Raw genomic sequence first — 14,393 nt, 5'->3', positions numbered from 1 at the left:
ACAATATGAGCCTTTCTACCGAAAATGATTAAAAGGAAGCTTTAGTTCGGGCCCAACTCCGACTCGGCCTATTCAAATAGATCTAAAACGCAAAAACGTTTTTGTGAGAGAACTCCTGCACTGATTTCAATAAAATTTGTTGCATTTGAGAGAGAATGTTAAGTTCTGGTGTCTGTTGGAAGCGGAATTTCGATTTAGGGCTTGAATTTTGTTTAAAAAAAAATCAACTATTCGACCGTTAGAAAAAAAATAGAAGCACGAACTTTACAAATTCATAGCTCTGCATCAAGAACAGATATCGCGGTTCTGTAAACGGAATTCATTAGGTCACTCAAAGCGGACAAATTCGGTATGTCATTTTACATCTTACGTCAGTTTGTTACGTTGTCTACAGGGGTTCTGCAAAAGCTGTATTTGTAAATTACAAATTTTTTTGAGATTCATGTGTAACATATCAATTTTGTCCGCTTCAGATACCCTAATAGATTAAATTCACAGAATCGTACTATCATATTTCGTTGCTGAGTTACTGAGTTGCAAACTTGATAGTTTAGTTGTGTGAAAAATTTCGATTTTTGTCAATGTTTAATAAAAAATGACGACCTATATCAAAAATTCAAAACCAACAGTCATTAGATTTTAAGGTTTTCTTTTAAATGCAACACATCTTGTCAAATTTGGTGCATTTGTTGCCGGGAAAAACTAATTCTCCTTTTACATGTATTTAGGTAGGAGCACCCGAGCTAAAGCTTCCTCTTAAGCCTGATCATGTCAGCGTCACTATTTTAGATCTAAAAAGAATCATTTGGTTGCTGGTGTAACACTCATGCACACATACACAAACATTAAGACGCGCACGCACGTAAAGTGCATGAAATTATGAAACACTCGCAGAGTCCAAAGTATTGTTATTTCGCATCAATAACCTATGTGTTATGGAAAATGGGAATCTTTGTTATGCGGGAATATTACATGGCCTCAAAATGTTGGCAATTTTGTTCTTCTGGAACACTTTGCCCTAAGGGAGCTTAATAGCTCAGTTGATAGGTTCTGCTATAATTATTTTCTTCAATATTGCCGTTCTTCTCCGAGTGCATGAGTGTTACCTAAATGTCGCCGTTATCGCGTGCCTGCACTGAAAACAACGACGACGGTTAAGAAAGAACGCAGAGACGTCGTTGTGCGATGATCAGCTCCATTTACGGTTACGAGAGTGCAAAAAGAGGTATACGATAGCTGTAGCAAGAATACACGCTGAACGCACACCTCCGACGCCTGGACTTCGTTGCTATGGCTGCGCGGGAGACGATTCGCTTCACCTTTAAACTATCGCTTTATAACAAACCGCGAAAAGTGGTCACGAGCAAAAAGCGACACAAAAGCGGGGATGCCTATCCCCTGTAGGCTGGTTGGTAAAACTTTTTTTGAGTGTCCTGGAGATTGCTGACCCGGGCCCCGGTCTCCCACGTCGGGACGTCCAGGCCTTGCCTAGACGACGCTTCACGGCCCAGATTTGGTCAGTGAGCGTGGAGCTGAGAAGGGCATAGGCCCAACCCCTCCAGGGATGATGCTGCCCGAACAGAGTACACGCGTGAACCAAAGTTTGCGGGAAGATTACACTTCCACGCGATCAAGCGCAGCATTCCAATGCAAAGCATACAAGCGACAGAAGGAATTCGAACTCTACGTGCTAGAAGGAATGCCACCTGACTCACGAAGGAACGTCGATATTTTTTTTTTCGAGAATCTCATGCCCGCCAACTTTTGTGTATGAGTTTTGGTATCTGTAACTGCCTATAACTCGGGTTGCCAGGAAAAAACTGGGGACGGCAGTACACTTCAGGCGCCGGTTCTAATTGGCGGACTCGGAACTGCAGTCGGTGCTCAAGAAGTGTAATGAGCAGACGAAGCAGACGACGCTACTGCTGGACCTATCATTTTGATGCCAGATTTCGATGGGGTTGTGCTGCGACATATGCCAGGGATTCCGAGGGCCGTACATAGTCAGTGGATCTTGATTCAGACATTGTTAATGTCTACACTACATGCAGGGGTAAAGGTCGCAGAGAGTTTTTCACTCCATTATTGAACCCTCACTTGGTAGGCCCATCACGGCTTATTCTCGTGGGCGATTTAAATTGCGTGTTAGAGGAGACGGATCGTGTATCCTATAGCGGTACTCCAAAACTTAAAGACATGGCTGGAGATTCAGTACTCTGAGGGCTCGATGATGAGCTTGGAATGTAGATGCTTGGCGAGGGCTGAAGAGCTGAATTGATCCGTTTTATGTATCATCATCACTGTCACCCAGTATGCACTCTTCGACGTTGTTTCGTTGGGCTCTTAGAGAGCACTGCTTTCTAAGTCTGCGGCTTTCCGATTCGTATTTAGTCTCGCCACGAAAGAGACCATGGCGTTTAAATGCACGGCTCTTAAAGGACAGGCAGGCAACCGCAGAGGTATTGTACATTCTATTTCGCAAGATCCATAACAAAGAGAATCTGGAAGTCAGAGAATGGGATGAAGTGAAGGCAAGTATGCGCGAGTGCTTCAGGTCTTGGTGCAAGTGTCGATCGCGCGAGATTAAGATCGTCTCTGCCGCAATCCTCCTGCGCTCGATACCACTGTAGTGCGGTCCTGTGGCAACTCTACCACTGGCATCTCTCGGAAAGGAAGATCGGATTCCCCTGCAGCGACGCTGGGATGACTTGAGGCGATAGAAACGCAAGCATGGTGCAGAAGAAACGCCCTCCGTAGAAATCTTTCAAGAAAGAGCACAACTCTCTCTTCCTTAGTAGATCCAATTGGTACTGGTGGCATACTAGCTTCACTAGGGAGTTCTTGAGTTGGCGAGGCTGTTTTTTAAGAATTTATATGCTGATCCAGCTGACATTCCAGCTGTTCTTCCATTTGTTTCACCAGTTGAGCCGCCGGAAGTTTCTGATTCAGCCACAGTTGAGAAAGAGCTCGTTTCGGCTTTGAAGTCTATGAAACATAATCGCCGTCCAGGATCTGATGGTTTGGCAGTTGAATTTTATGTTAGGGTTCTGGCAAGTGTTAGGGAAGCCTTTCACATCCCTGGTGAATAGGCTGCTCAGTAAAGAGACTTTGCCAACGTCTGAAATAGATGGGCTAATCACTCTCCTTTGTAAGCATTTGCCCAGAAGTACCGATATAAGACAATGGCGTCCCATCACACTTCTGAACTGCGATTGCAAGCTCTTAGCAAAGTGTCTTTGTATGCAACTCAATCCACTGCTTAATGCTATCTTGGGCCCATATCAGACATCTTGCGTCCAGGGTCGTTTCATTTCGTCAAAATGAATCTGTAGTCCCCCATCACGGCGTGCCTAATACTCATATTGTGTTTTTCGCACGCAGAATCGCCGAATATCAGTTTTCATAATAAGAACATCCCTAGCTAACGAAGCTTTCCCTCAAGTCTAAATATTTTAAGGCAGTTTGTCGTGTGCGTATCATGGCCACGCACGCTTATATCGCCTTCCGTTTTTCTACCACGGGATGCGCTTTAAAACCACGGCGCTGTAATTTTGCTTCAGAGACTTTCCTTCCCTTCCTTCTTCTCCGCCCTTAAACTGGCTGTCTTAACTACTACACACAGAACAAAGCAACAGCGCGCGCATTAGATCCCATAGATGAGATGAATATTTACAATTAGTATTAGGGTTATAATTATATTCGAGTGCTGATTGCTGTGCTATCGTTTGTTACCGAAGCCTTCCCTCAAGTCTAAATATTTTAAGGCAGTTTGTCGTGTGGGTATCATGGCTATGCACGCTTATATCGCATTCCGTTTCTCTACCACGGGTGCGCTTTAAAAACCATGGCGCTGCAGTTTTTGCTTTTCTTTCCTTTCTTCTTCTCCGCCCTTAAACTGGCTCTCTTAACTATACTACACGCAGAGACAAAGCAACAGCGCGCGCATGCGATCCCATAGATGAGATGAATATATATATATATATATATATATATATATATATATATAGAAAACTCTCGTAGTATATATAGATAGCTCTCGTAGTATAGCCCTCTGGGCCGTTTCCTTTTTTTTCTTTCGAAAGTAGTCCTCTTAGGGTTATTATAATTACACGAAGGTATTTCGCCCTCGTCAGCAGCAGTCCTTGGTATAGTTATTCTGGCGGCTAGCTTCCCACGCTATGCGTGCCGCCATCGCACCTGGTTAAGCTTTTCCTAGACGCTAGAGTTATGCTTTGTCCGCGCAACCTTGAGCGATCGGAAAGCGCGTTTTCCCCTCTTGGCCGGCGGAGAGGGGAGGCTTCGTTTTGGCCGCGAAGCTCTCCACATCTCTGTAAGGTGCCTTGTGGTAGTCTCGTGCTGACGATGCCCTCTCGGTGAGCGCATATTTCCCCCCTCATCTTTTAAGAGGTTCAATACATACAAGCATTTGTCTCGCAAACCAGATTTTTTTCAAGGGAATTTTCCACGTCTCAGTAATTTCTCTCGTCGTATTCGAGTGCTGACTGCCGTGTTATAGTTTGTTAACGAAGCTTTCCCTGAAGTCTAAATATTTTAAGGCAGTTTTCCTAGCCTCTAAAGCCGCTCGAGTTCGCTCTTCTCCTCGAGCGGCCATTTTTCCTAGAAAGTCGACCATTGCGGACAACATGAGTCTCTTTCCACGTAAGTGTGAGGCTCGGAGCAGGAGCTGTGGCGCTTGAAAGTAGCCTGGGGCTTGACGAACCAACCGACTGAGCTATCTTTCCGGGCAACATCGAAGGGTCACGAGTTCAAATCACCTGTTATGTTCCTTTTTTTTTTTCGCCCCTTTTTCTTTCTTTTTTTTCTTTCTTTTAATGTCTTTTCCTTTACTTTGTCACTGTACGGGAACCCTCCTAAAAAAAAAAGAAAGATGTATATCTTCAAATATGTATGGCCTCACATGTGCAGGTCATAAATACCAGGTTCTCTAGCCGAGTGCCATCCATGCGGTATAACCGAGCTCAGATTGGTCCACCTTGACTGATCAAATAGGGCACCACTGTAGGTTAAATGAGGCGTACAACTCCTGCGGGACCCGCCGTGGTTGCTCAGTGGTTATGGTGTTAGACTGCTGAGCACGAGGTCGCGGGATCGGACCCCGACCACGGCGGCCGCATTTCGATGGGGGCGAAATGCGAAAACACCCGTGTACTTAGAATTAGGCGCACGTTAAAGAACCCCAGGTGGTCGAAATTTTCGGAGTCCTCCACTACGGCGTGCATAATCAGAAAGTGGTTTTGTCACGTAAAACCCCATAAATTAATTTTTAATTTACCTCCTACGGGGACGCTAGAGTTTCCGTCTCCAGTGCAAGAGGACCGTCATTCAAATCCCGGTGCCGCGCTATTCTCCACCGGAAAATACAAAAAAAAACCGTGTGTTGAGAAAATTGCACAAACAGGCCTGGAGTGCGGCCTGATCCCGGTGACCAGAACCGGTAACCCACTCTCTCACCAGAGCAGGATTGGCCACCCTGGTGCAGTACTTGGCCACAACCTCCTATATGAAAACAACAATCGAACCCCGGCCCTCAGTCCCCAGCAGCCGCGAAGCAACTGACCACGGCGGCGGTCAGATCTGTGACGCTGCAGAGGGTGCTAAGAATACCTGGCTCCGGACAGGCCGCCATTGGAATCTGAACCTGGCAACGTTTAACGTTAGAACGCTATCTAGTCAGGCGAGTCTAGCAGTGTTATTGGAGGAATTAGAGGGTAGTAATGGGATATAATAGGGCTCAGTGAGGTTAGGAGGACAAAAGAAGCATATACAGTGCTAAAAAGCGGGCATGTACTGTGTTACCGGGGCTTAGCGGAGAGACGAGAACTAGGGGTCGGATTCCTGATTAATGAGGAAATAGCTGGTAACATACAGGAATTCTATAGCATTAACGAGAGGGTGGCATGTCTTGTTGTGAAACTTAATAAGAGGTACAAAATGAAGGTTGTACAGGTCTACGCTCCTACATCTAGTCATGATGACCAGGAAGTCGAAAGCTTTTATGAAGACGTAGAATCGGCGATGGGTAAAGTCAAAACAAAATACACTATACTGATGGGCGACTTCAATGCCAGGGTAGGCAAGAAGCAGGCTGGAGACAAGTCAGTGGGGGAATATGGCATAGGCTCTAGGAATAGCAGAGGAGAATTATTAGTAGAGTTTGCAGAACAGAATAATATGCGGATAATGAATACCTTTTTCCGCAGGCGGGTTAGCGGAAAGTGGACATGGAGGAGCCCGAATGGTGAGACTAGAAATGAAATCGACTTCATACTCTGCGCGAACCCTGGCATCATTCAAGATGTAGACGTGCTCGGCAAGGTACGCTGCAGTGACCACAGGATGGTAAGAACCCGAATTAGCCTAGACTTGAGGAGGGAACGAAAGAAACTGGTACACAAGAAGCCATTCAATGAGTTAGCGGTAAGAGGGAAACTAGAGGAATTCCGGATCAAACTACAGAACAGGTATTCGGCTTTAACTCAGGAAGAGTTCCTTAGTGTTGAAGCAATGAACGACAATCTCATGGGCATCATTAAGGAGTGCGCAATAGAAGTCGGTGGTAACGCCGCTAGACAGGAAACCAGTAAGCTATCGCAGGAGACGAGAGATCTGATCAAGAAACGCCAATGTATGAAAGCCTCTAATCCTACAGCTAGAATAGAACTGGCAGAACTTTCTAAGTTAATCAACAAGCGTAAGACAGCGGACATCAGGAGCTATAATATGGATAGAATTGAACAGGCTCTCAGGAACGGAGGAAGCCTAAAAGAAGTGAAGAAGAAACTAGGAATAGTCAAGAATCAGATGTGTGCGTTAAGAGACAAAGCCGGCAATATCGTTACTAATATGGATGAGATAGTTCAAGTGGCTGAGGAGTTCTATAGAGATTTATACAGTACCAGTGGCACCCACGACGATAGTGGAAGAGAGAATAGCCTAGAGGAATTCGAAATCCCACAGGTAACGCCAGAAGAAGTAAAGAAAGCCTTAGGAGCTATGCAAAGGGGGAAGGCAGCTGGGGAGGATCAGGTAACAGCAGATTTGTTGAAGGATGGTGGTCAGATTATTCTAGAGAAACTGGCCACTCTGTATACGCAATGCCTCATAACCTCGAGCGTACCGGAATCTTGGAAGAACGCTAACATAATCCTAATCCATAAGAAAGGGGATGCCAAAGACTTGAAAAATTATAGACCGATCAGCTTACTGTCCGTTGCCTACAAAGTATTTACTAAGGTAATCGCAAATAGAATCAGGAACACCTTAGACTTCTGTCAACCAAAGGACCAGGCAGGATTCCGTAAAGGCTACTCAACAATAGACCATATTCAAACTATCAATCAAGTGATAGAGAAATGTGCAGAATATAACCAACCCTTATATATAGCTTTCATTGATTACGAGAAAGCGTTTGATTCAGTCGAAACCTCAGCAGTCATGGAGGCATTACGGAATCAGGGTGTAGATGAGCCATATGTAAAAATACTGGAAGATATCTATAGCGGCTCCACAGCCAGCGTAGTCCTCCACAAAGAAAGCAACAAAATCGCTATAAAGAAAGGCGTCAGACAGGGAGATACGATATCTCCAATGCTATTCACAGCATGTTTACAGCAGGTATTCAGAGGCCTGGAGTGGGAAGAATTGGGGATAAAAGTTGATGGAGAATACCTTAGCAACTTGCGATTCGCTGATGATATTGCCTTGCTTAGTAACTCAGGAGACCAATTGCAATGCATGCTCACTGACCTGGAGAGGCAAAGCAGAAGGGTGGGTCTGAAAATTAATCTGCAGAAAACTAAAGTATTGTTTAACAGTCTCGGAAGAGAATAGCAGCTTACGATAGGTAGCGAAGCACTGGAAGTGGTAAGGGAATACATCTACTTAGGGCAGGTAGTGACCACGGATCCGGATCATGAGACTGAAATAACCAGAAGAATAAGAATGGGTTGGGGTGCGTTTGGCAGGCATTCTCAAATCATGAACAGCAGGTTGCCACTATCCCTCAAAAGGAAAGTGTACAACAGCTGTGTGTTACCAGTACTCACATATGGGGCAGAAACCTGGAGGCTTACGAAAAGGGTTCTGCTGAAATTGAGGACGACGCAACGAGCTATGGAAAGAAGAATGATGGGTGTAACGTTAAGGGATAAGAAAAGAGCAGATTGGGTGAGGCAACAAACGCTGGTAAACGACATCTTAGTTGAAATCAAGAAAAAGAAATGGGCATGGGCCGGACATGTAATGAGGAGGGAAGATAACCGATGGTCACTAAGAGTTACGGACTGGATTCCAAGGGAAGGGAAGCGTAGCAGGGGGCGGCAGAAAGTTAGGTGGGCGGATGACATTAAGACGTTTGCAGGGACAACATGGCCACAATTAGTACATGACCGGGGTGGTTGGAGAAGTATGGGAGAGGCCTTTGCCCTGCAGTGGGCGTAACTAAGCTGATGATGATGATGATGATGATGATATAACCACAGACCTTGCGGCAGGGACAAGATCTCGTGACTCTGTCATCAGACATCACGCTGAGCGACTAAATGAGAGCTCACACAGTTTTTTTAAAGGAAGTATGCATGGTCGCAGGACTCATTCACAAAATTTCGCGTCGGCTAAGTCCCATTGAAGCCGAATACAAATTTTTAATTTCTCTCCCAATTCCGGTCACTTGCTGTTACATATACAAAGCTTTTTCTGACCAGAAAAATCTAGTCTTTTTTTCAGTGGGAAGCAGTTTATCTCGAACATTAGTACCAAGCTCTATCCTGCTTCGCAAGCGTAAAACCTGCTTTACATAATTTTCTTGCAAGTAACTCTCATTACCACTTTCTACTGCGAAAATATTGTTTGTCTAAAGTAACATTTCATTGCGCCTTTGAATCTCCCCCCCCCCCCTCTTTTTTTTCTATTATGTTTAGTGCTTCAGCTGCGTAGTTATTCGGTCAAGTACCAGCCGGCGTGAACTTCTCAACTTTATTTGCTTTAGATAAGCACGGCGCGCTTACAGAACAAGGTATATAAGAAACAATGATGTAAGTGAAGGCACTATCACCTGTTTTTATAGCGCTAATTCTCATCGCTCGACGAGCGTCTCCCGGTAAATGTGCTCGCTACCCGTTGTAGAAGCAACGGAAGAAATATTTACGCTGAGCCGACTAACATCCAATGGTGAGCTGTGTCAGGAGGGAAGTAATTAAGCTTAATTTATCTTGCGAAGGTCAGTATAGCCGCACAACACTACGTAACTTTGTTTTGCCCACTAATTTTGTCCGCGCTACCGCTAGACGTTCCAAACCGGATTTTGGGTAAATGATGCTAAAACAGCGCATACAGAAACGCACCGCAGTGATTACTTAGTTTCCTGAGAATAGCATCAAACGTCTTTCGTGATATGCAGCTGGGCAGCAACAGAATTGGAATGTCTGTGACCAACGGGGCTGGCGACCGAACACGCAGCACGCGCTGGACAGACAAATGATTACGAGTGCGCCGAGACAACCGAGCAGTGACGATAAGTAACAAACTGCCGCACACGCATGTGTACACACTTATGACTATAGCAGACGACGCCAGAAGCAATGCATGCTAAGCGTGGGGACGAAGGCGACTCCGCTCGATTTCGCAGGAAATAACGTCCTGCAACATTCCGTATGTACTGTTCTACAAACATGCTGACTCGCAATTCAAAAACCCGAGGAGAGCAGGTGTCCCCCCTTTGACATCACACTCAAGAAGGTGCCATTGAGATATCCCGGAGCTAATAGCCTAAAATTTACGAGCGCCGCAATAAAAAAAAAAAAAAGAAAGCAGCCATAGGGGTTCCTGTGACTGGTTAAGGTACCCTGAGTCGATATAACGCGAGGATTCCTTTTGATCGATTATATTGCTTTTTACAGTGGAGCTGTTACAACCTCGCTGGCTTTCTCTTGACGTGCGCCGCTTCGCCGAGCTGAGGGAAGAGAGAGGAGAGAGACAGTAAGCAGAGTATAAAGCTAGCACAGCATAGCAACGCAGCGAGAGTGGGTGGAGCCTGGCAGGGGAGAATGAGCGGCGCGCACGAGAGGGAGGGACGCGGCCCGGAGCGTGCTCTCTCCATATGGTGGCGTGACAGGGGTATCTGGCGAGGGAGGAGGAGCGTTATTCTCCGGCTGGTGCTAGGGTGCCCGATGTCCTCCTCGCCCGCTGCTCCGTACAGAGTGGAGACAACCACGGCGTCAAATACGGCGTTGGCCACGAGAACTGCGGACGCCGTAGTAAACTCCTTTGGCGGACGCCGTAGATATGCGTTGTTGGCGCTTGGGTGTCTGGTGTTCGGTTTGGCACTACTTTACTGGCCTTGCCCCAGTTCCACTAGTCGCTAGTGTTCGCGATAGCAGTGTCACGCATAATTTTTTTAATATTCACCCTTCACGGCCCGGCGGAGTGTAGCTCGGACCACGGACGAACAGCCAGAAGGAATATCATTGGAGTGCAATCTCTACAATATACCTACCCTGTTCACACAAATAAACTAAGGCCCCTTTTAACATGCCAGTTAGACATGCATCTCATCTCCAGGACGGTTCGTGTCGCTACTGCATCGGCAGTACTGCTACTGCTACGCTCGAACAAATAAATTTGGCCGCCGCCACAGCCGTAGTAATCACCTTAAGTAGAACTTGTCACGTGTTCTCAGCCGTCAAGTGTCAGTGCGTTAAACTAGTTACAGTTTGTTCCTAAATGGGAAAATATGGCGCAGGAAACACGAGTAGCCTCAGTCAAGCCCGGTGTTCACTTAACTCCTGTATAAGCACTCCTCTTTGCTTTTCTTTCCTGTTCCGCGTAGAATGTTGATTGAATGCTCAAAAAATAGAAAATGTCAGTTTTTTGGGAATATATTCATGCAGTGGAGCAAGGAGCTTGGTCAGTATTATTGCGTTTGGAGTTATCACCACTTCTGACAGGAAAGTTTAGTAGGTCCTCATAGTCCTCAAACTGCTGGCTTGCGAGACCAAAGTTTGTTTAAAAGGAGAGTAGAACGATCGATTCGAATGGTAGAACGGTAGCGAGTGTCATCAGGATACGATACTCACGTGTTTTTCGACGTGTATTGAACTGCAAGGGGAACTCCCGTGCTTTTTTGAGTTAGCTTATAGCTAGCAAGCCCACGGCCGATTGTACATTATTCCCTTGAACGCAGCAAAGGTGACGTGTTGCAAAGAAAGTGTAGAGACGTGATTCACACTGGTAACACGTAGTGCCAAACTGAATAATATATTTAAGGCCTAAACAAACTTTCCCAATAATTTTTCGCGAAGCGTTGGCATGTGAGCGTTGCCCGGTTTCTGTAAAACACGGTTTCATAGAAACTGGAATACGCTGGCGGATTCCGTGCGGCAGAGGCTGCTGGAAGTGCGAGCATTGCACGCAGCACCACAGCCATGGGCGCCCGTGTGCGTCGCCCGAGTCCGGGGCCACGATACCCGAAGCAGCCGAAGTGAATCCTTTTTCTTTTTTTTTTTTCGGAACGTCGTCCCCGCCTGTACTGCGCTGCTGCGGGGAGGAGCGGCGACACAGTGACACGCACGCTTTTTTACGAACGCATTCTTTTTTTTTCTTCTGTAACATCGCTCTTCGCGGTTCGCGTCGGTTCGACTCTTTAAGATAGTAAACATTTAATCAGTAAATATTGAAATAATGAAGATCTGTTTTCGTGTTATACAACTTTTTCCCCCATCACAGATCCTTCTTGTTTCAAGCTATACAGAGAGGCCTGAATATATCTTATCCCCAATGCTACAGATCTCCGAAAAGGGAGGACAACTCCACGAATGTGCGGCGGGGACGTGCGTGCAAACAGGTGCCCAACCAAATCTATCCGACTGAGGTTCGATCCCAAACCGAGTGGACTGTCGATCTTCGCTCGAGGAGTACCGGGTGTTTGGGCGACGACTGCATCTGGTTATAAGATACAGCGGATTCGATACACAATAACACCTTTTGCAGGTCGATGTTCCCAACACGGGCTGTCGAAAGAAAACTTCCTTGCGAAGCATACAAAAACAGAAAAAAGTTGCGTAAAATATATTACATCGCCATATGCTTGAGTCTTTACTGTTCAACAGCCAGTAACTTGCGACCATCCCTGGTTACGTGATGACTTTGTCGTTAAGCTACTAAGCCCGAGGGCGCGGGAATAAATCCCTGCCGCGGCGGTCGTATTTCGATGGGGGTGAAGTGAAAAAACGGCCGCCTAGCGGGCAATAAGTGCACAATACGCAACCCTAGGTTGTCAGATTCAATCCGGAGTCCCCCACTACTTCGTGTTTCATATCATACTGTGGTTTTGTCACGTAAAACCACAATTTCAATTAAAAATGCAGCTTCCCTTCTCGGTTTTTTCTTCCTGCATATAACGAGCAGAAAATAAGATACGGCAAACACATGGTTGTTGGAATCATTTACTGTATTACGGAACGTAATTTTCCGTTTTTCAAAGTGTAATAGAACATATTACATTAAGCGTCACTAACAAAATTTTTAGGGTTGAACATATCAGGGTCGGGCACACCCATATTCAGTGACACCGGATGTAGTTACAGAAGCCCAAGACAGTGCTTGAAGGTTGATTTCAAAGCAAGACTGCCGAATGCCGTCTTCATGATTACGTGTATGTTTTTGAATAACTACTTAATAAAGTGACCGTAGAGCTGTCTGTTTCCGCATCTATTTTCACCCCTATTGGGTTTATTAGCGTTTTTCTATTATCTCAGCATTCCTACGAAGCAGTGCATACTAACGCGACTATACTAACTTGGAGCGGAAGAGGGGCCTTTGAGTTCGCCTGCGGTTTTCAGAAGAAACATGTCCGCGCCTACAGTCTGGGCACAGAATCTTTTTTTTTTTAGGAAATGACAGGTTTCAGCCCAGCTTGTGGCAGTAGGTGAAGAACCCTCGGTACTGATTTTGTCCTCCGATACGCTGCATCAAGGTGAAAGAAAGAATATGCAAGTCCCTTGTTAGTGAGACCACAACACATGTCACGCACAGGAGTGGCACGTGAATACCTGCCGCTGTGTTGACTCAAGGACCTGCGCAAGCAAGAACAAGGGCAAGGCGGCACGAAACGGGCAACGCTGCGTGTACGCGCTTGCTTGCTCGACCTAGAGGTTGACGATCGCAAAGTTTTACGATCGTAAATCTTTGCGTGTTCTCAGTTAACAGTTCAGATACCAGTCAACTATTACGTACAACCAACCGCCTTAACAAGCTTAACCATAAACATGTTGAAAATAAGCGTTCGGAAAAAAAGCGTCTGCTACGAGTCTTATAATTGAACTATAGCTTGCGCAAGTGATATGGAAACATACGTTGTTGTTGTTTTTTTCCGGGAAAATTCCGCGGCTGATAGTTCATGTCAGTCCATCTTTATTTGAGCTCAATTGATAATCACATCTCCTTCGGAAGTCAAAATGTACCAATGTTTTTTTAATCAGTGAAGTTTCTGTTATAAAAAGGAACCTAAAGAGGCGCTCAAAATTCGGAAGTTCCATTGGAGACAGCGTAGCCTGACCTCATTTATTTTCTCCCTCATTTATTTACTTCATGCTTGCGGCACCCAAGCCTCCAACACAGCGACTAGATATGCTTCCAAGCGGACCACACCGACATGCCTTCCTCACGAAGTGTCGTGGAAACGGGGACTTCAGTCGCTGCACCCTTGCTTCTCGCGAGCTGCAAGCAACCACCGTTAACAGCGGAGAGCACCGTTTTGGCCAAATCACTAAAAAATATAAAGAAAGGCATAAGACTGGAAATGTTCTCGAAACAGTTTCATTTAGAAAAAAGTCATGTTAGAAAAATGGTAACCATGCAAACACGGACAGAAAACAGAGGGAAACTCAAAACAGAAACACCCACCGTCAACTGAAAGGTTGCACAGTGGCGGAAAAAAAGGCACGCACAAAATTTATCTGCGCATACTGAGGAACGGCGGTACCTTCCGTCAAAATTAGCTGCTCAAGCTCGGTAGACGCAGCTCCAAGAGTCAATCAGGGATGAAAGTAAAGAGGAAGTGGCACGCCTTAACAGTTATATTTAGGCCGACATCTAACCCCACTTGTGTTTTCGCACTACCACTGTGGCACATCAATTCTTACCCGCGTTGAAGTCTTCAACCTTTTAGGTCATATCTCTTGTTGCTCTCTTGTTGCTATCTCTTGATCTCTTGTTGCTATCTCTTGCTCGTGGAGGGAAGCCTGGGGATGACAAGTGCGTGAACAGAAAGTACGACACGTATTAAAGATCATTTCGGGATTCTCTACCTCTTGTGTCACAGTGGGAGAATTCAGGAGAATTGGTCAAGAACGGGCACATACACACAAAGTGGCGCG

This window comes from Dermacentor andersoni, chromosome 1 (genome assembly GCF_023375885.2).
Source record: "Dermacentor andersoni chromosome 1, qqDerAnde1_hic_scaffold, whole genome shotgun sequence".
Lineage (NCBI taxonomy): Eukaryota > Metazoa > Arthropoda > Arachnida > Ixodida > Ixodidae > Dermacentor > Dermacentor andersoni.
The sequence above is the reverse complement of the archived record's forward strand: the minus strand, read 5'-3'. Positions refer to the sequence as shown.